The sequence below is a fragment of the Mercenaria mercenaria genome, chromosome 7 (genome assembly GCF_021730395.1).
Source record: "Mercenaria mercenaria strain notata chromosome 7, MADL_Memer_1, whole genome shotgun sequence".
NCBI lineage: Eukaryota > Metazoa > Mollusca > Bivalvia > Venerida > Veneridae > Mercenaria > Mercenaria mercenaria.
Window position 1 is genome coordinate 36,029,833 of NC_069367.1, and position 6,166 is coordinate 36,035,998.

Below are 6,166 nucleotides of genomic sequence, written 5' to 3' on the forward strand. Positions count from 1 at the left end.
AATATTTTCTTGAAAAGGGGGCTATTTGTCAGAATAATTTGTATATTAATATTTGAAAAACGTAACACATAAACACCGATAGTGCTTGACTCCCTTTCATTTGTCATTGCTATAATTAAATTGTTTGAATGTGTGTTAATAAATTTGGGTCATTGTCCGCTGATTTGGGTTCATTATAAGTAGCTGGATCCCAGCATCCACAATATGTCATATACAAAAATTAAAGGGAACGCGATATTTGATAGAGCAGGTACTCGTGTAAGACACAAAGTATAATTTTTGGGCCAATCAGAAACAAGTTCTAAAAGTAGCACTCTGCTGGGGATAAAAGTAGATGAATGATAGAGCTCATCGGGATCCAGCGGTTGAAGAAGACACATCGAGGATTCAACTAATAATTTATCCCAGTACCTTGATAAGGAGACTTATTGCAGTAACCCTGTCAGGGCGATAAATTATTAAAAAAAAGACTTTGGAAGTTTATAAGACTAACGAAGAGTTGCAGAATTTTTAATAAGTTTTGAGCTATAGGGCCAGCGCATAGGGGTTTAAACCCTTAAGGGTAGTTGAATGCTATAACGATAGCATATATAGGCTGGCATCGGGAAGCTGAACAGGAACCCAGAGTTTGGTAATCTACTGAATAGTAGGAGAGTTCCAGCTTATAGACGGTTCGGCATTATTGGCGAAGTACAGCCAAGGGATCGGGGATAATACCTATATGGTAAGTTGAATGCTATATATGATAGCATATAGCGCTGAGCATCCAGGATCAGGGCAATCTATAAGTTTGAGAGGACAGGCCGAGCATCTATGCGATAGGGCCCCGTATGTTGTTGATTCAAAGACATGTCTGACGGAACTCCAACCCAAAAACCATAAGTAAGAGTCTCCAGCCTATAGGATTTGAAAGCTAAAATTTTTAATTGAAGATTGTTAGTTTGAAACATTTAGTGATTTGCCTGATCCCCCGAAATTGTCTAGCTCATAATAAGAAATCATTTACGATCATTGGTGCACGAATCATTTAGGCAAGGTAAGCCAAGGAAAAATTCTATTCTGAGATATTTGGTCTCACCAGCCTACGTTTTTAACAAAGGACATTCACATTCGTTTGTCACTAGTCCCAAGACATAGTCACCTTAGCGATTGGACCCAAACCATTGTTCAAGATACTAAAGGCGTAGGCACTTCCCTGGGTCATATAACCAGTATCCTGACAATTGCAAATATAACAAAACAAAGATACATAGCAGTTCTTTGAAATTGGTGAGATTTTAAAGGCGCTGTGGCCACTTTATGCAGTGCTTTACTGGAATTCAAGGTATATATCAATAAACTAACGATTGTTTTGCAGAGTTATATACATGCTTTAAATGCTGTTCAATTTTCATGAGAAAAAAAACCTTTCTTTCTATGATTTGGTGTTGTTTTGATTTTTTCTCACAAATGTAAGTGATTCGAGGTGCTGTAAGTAACAGATTTTTTGTTTTATGGAGGCTTCATGTTTTCGTAGAAGAAAACTATGATATGCCATTACAACAGTGATAAATGTAATCGCACTTTATTGTTTCATACCCGTTTTCTTTACCCTTTAGCCTGCTTGGGGCAAGTGATTTTGCCTTTGCGACCAGTGTAGACCAAGATCAGCCTGCACCGCCGTGCAGGCTAATCGTGGTGTGCACTGTTCGCCATTCAGTCAATAACGTTTTGGTGTGCGCAGTTAATGGTACTGTCCAAATTGAAAGATGGACAAGTTCATTATAGAAATTTAGTAGGGTAAGGGTTAATACGTTATATGGGTGCATGAATTATGTGCTATACACACAGTTGATGTTGATTCGCCATGAACTGGTGTTATTGCATGGGGTTAAAGGTGAAGATATTTTGTTATCAAACCGCCCTGAACTATCGCTTTGGCATTACATCATAGCTGTAGATATACATATTTTGATGTCATATTGCCATAAAATATCGTTACTGCTGAATATATTTAACCCAATTAAACTCAAAGAAAATGCGTTAATACAGTAAATCAAAATTATATGTGGTGATAAATGAATATATTCACAATTTTTAGAATTGCTCTTTTGAAAATTAAAAGGTTACGAACTAAGTATAATTTTGAAATGTGTATTGATTTATACACTGAGCAAACACAAGACGTAATATTTCACAACTGGCGTAGCAGAAAGAAAACATGTTATTTATGTCATATCTTTTACTTTTAACCAAATTTTACTCATTTGGGCCTGTAACAATGAATAATGCATATAAAACTGATACTTTAACTGCGAAATTACTTAAGTGTATCACTGTAATATTTCAATAATCCAGTGCAGAACTTTTGACACTTCAGGATATATGAACGTTTTAACCTATCCGTTATAATTTGGTGGGGCTTTTTCGCATTATAAGTGATAATATTTATTATGTAAACATAGTGTTTGTTTTTGCTTTTGTTACTCTTTCTTCTTTTTTTGTTGTTGTTGTTTTTGTTTGGTTAGGTTAGGTTTAAAGCCACTGCGATGAAACATATAGCGACTTTTCTAGCCTTTGTAAGAGAGAGAAGACTCAATGTAGCCATCCGGACATTATTCCATCACAGACGGACACTTGCTGGGTAGAACCACTGACCGTCCGTAAACTATGTGCATGGCTTCTATACATGTGTTCATCTACACCAAAGACATGGTTTCGACGAGGAGCATGTGATTTGATGCTGGCGACATTAACCACCCGGTCACAGAGACCCCTAATACAGTGTTGACACGTTTACACTTCGCAGATATATTAGCGTGTTTTAAAGACAAAATTTTGACGACTTGTCATTTTTTAATAAAATATGTTATACAAATAAAGTTTATATCAGTAATTTTTTTATAATCAGAACAGAACAGAAATTTATGTTTACTCTAAGGCCACCGGCCCATGCAAACATATTTACAAAACAACAAAATACAAAGCATATGCACATTCATATAAAAAGTAACAGAAACTGACATATATCATATAGAAAAAATATATTAAAGTTTTAGCAACTACACATAAGACTTTTGTTATCAGAAGTCTAATATATTGCATATGTATAAGAAAGTAGCAATGGACCTAAACAAAGTTTCATTTTTTGTTGACATCAGGATATTAAATTTGTTTTGTGATAGACTACAGTAACTGTAGTACTTTTTATGTAAATACATCATTATTAATTCCGAGTAAAATTCTTAACAAGTAAAAAGTGGAACTCGACTTGTATAATATTCTTATTACATTTTCTACACAATATATTTTCTCTTCCTATTTTCCTATGTCGACCAGTTTCAATCTCAAGATCGTGAGAACCTATTCTGAAATTTGTGTACACAAACCTAAATTTTCTGATGTCTAATATATCTAAATACTCTTCATATGAAAACTTTCCGCTTAGCTTAGCTCAGTAAGTAAGAGTGTTGGTCTACGGATCGCAGGGTCGTGAGTTCGATCCTCGGGCGCGGCGTATGTTCTCCGTGACTATTTGATAAACGACAGTGTGTCTAAAATTATTAATCCCCCACCTCTGATTCGTGTGGGGAAGTTGGCAGTTACTTGCGGAGAACAGGTTTGTACTGGTACAGAATCCAGGGACTCTGGTTACTAATAGGTTAATTGCCCGCCGTTACATGGCTGAAATACTGTTGAAAACGGCGTTAAAGCCAAAACAAACAAAACAAAAAAAAAAACATTCTTTAAACATCACATAAAACAACAGTTTTGTATTTGAACTAACTGTTACACGCCATTCTTGAAGGTTATTATCTTTTAATCTATTTACAAATGTTAATAAAACGTGTGTTTTTTTAATCAATTGATTGGTTTCCCCAAACATATTCAAAACCGTGTCTTTGCAGATTTATCTCTTTCAGAACATACCCAGTTATTGTAGCTACTTATATCATCATTATACATCATTAGATAACACATCTTAACTAATCTTTAAGATTTTTAATCAATATTTTATACATCGTTCACATTATTCTATATACAAAGGATATCTGCCACAATCACCAGGTACAGCAGCATTAGATGAATGTCGTCTAGAGCACATAAAACGTTTGCAGGCATAATACTGTACACGCTCATATTCTTCAAATTTATTGATACCCCAACTTTATAGCTCGACTATTCGAAGAATAATCTAGCTATTCTACTCACCCTGGCGTCGGCGTCGGCGTCACACTTTGGTTAAGTTTTTGCATGCAAGTATATACAGCCATCAATTAAAGGCATATAGCTTTGAAACTTATTTTTTCTTTTTCTAGGTCAATTACCAACCTCTCTGTGTCAAGTCCCATAACTCTGACATGTATTTTCAGCAAATTATGCCCCCTTTTGGACTTAGAATATTTTGGTTAAAGTTTTACATGCAAGTTACTATCTCCAAAACTAATGCAGATATTGATTTGAAACTTCACGTGTGTCTTCGGGGTGATAAAACTAGTTGATTGGAGCAAGTCCCATAACTGTGACCTTCATTTTGGCCAAATTATGCCCCCTTTTGGATTTAGAAAATTCTGGTTAAAGTTTTGCGTGCAAGTACATACAGCTATTTCTAAAAGGCATATAGATTTGAAACTTATTTTTTCTTTTTCTAGATCAATTATCAACCTCACTGGGTCAAGTCCCATAACTTTGACATGTATTTTGAGCAAATTATGCCCGCTTTAGAACTTAGAAAATTCTGGTTAAAGTTTTACATGCAAGTTACTAGCTCCAAAACTAATGCAGATATTGAATTGAAACTTCACATGTGTCTTCGGGGTTATAAAACTTGTTGATAGCAGCAAGTCCCATGGTTTTGACCTTCATTTTGGCCAAATTATGCCCCCTTTTGGACTTAGCAAATTCTGGTTAAAGTTTTGCGTGCAAGTACATACAGCTATAACTAAAAGGCATATAGATTTGAAACTTATTTTTTCTTTTTCTAGATCAATTACTAACCTCACTGGATCAAGTCCCATAACTCTGACATGTATTTTTAGCAAATTATTCCCCTTTTTGGACATAGAAAATCCTGGTTAAAGTTTTGCGTGCAAGTACATACAGCTATTACTAAAAGGCATATAGATTTGAAACTTTTTTTTTCTTTTTCTAGATCAATTACCAACCTCACTGGGTCAAGTCCCATAACTCTGGCATGTATTTTGGGCAAATTATGCCCCCTTTTGGACTTTGAAAATTCTGGTTAAAGTTTTACATGCGAGTTTCTATCTCCAAAACTAATGCAGATATTGAATTGAAACTTCACATGTGCCTTCGGGGTTATAAAACTAGTTGATAGCAGCAAGTCCCATAACTGATATACATTTTGGTCAAATTATGTCCCCTTTTGAACTTAAAACTCTTTTGATATTTAAACTTTTTGGGTAATATTTTCCTGCTTCTGGGACAATATTTCGAATAGTCGAGCTTGGCTGTCTTACGGACAGCTCTTGTTTTACATAAAGTAATTGAGGGCATATCTTAGTGTCAAACAGTTTATAGAATATTGTTTTCTTTAACTGTCCACAATCATATAAAGACTTTAATATTGATATAAGAACTCTATTTCATTTAATACATAATTCATGTACCATACTGCTCATAGAAAGTTGTCTTGTAAATGTTAAGCCAACATAACTAAAAGCAATTACAACCTCAAGAATTTGTTTTTATACATACATTTTCATTTTTAACAAGTGCACCACCATTTTTAAAAACAACATTTTTTTTGTTTTCATTGACTTTAGTTTATATGTGTCACAGAAATTAGATAAAATATTCAATTGCTTTTGCAAACCAGTAACAGTATCAGATAGTAGGGCAATATCATGTGGAAACTTCAATGATAAAAGCTGTAACTCAGATGGATGTAACTGAACTCCTCGTACATCACTTGCATTTAAGACGTGCTGTAATTCATCTATATAAAAAGTATAAAAAGAAAAGAGAATCGGACTAGCCAAACATCCTGAGTTAATAAGTTAATTGTGTCTGTAGAGCTACATTCATAATTCAACGTCATACAGTAACAGTAGATTGTTTAAAAACATTCCGTTTTTTTTTTTTCAGTGGCTGCACACATTCATATTTTAGATTTAATGCATAGTATCTTAATACACACAAACCTGTTAATTATATATGTATTGAC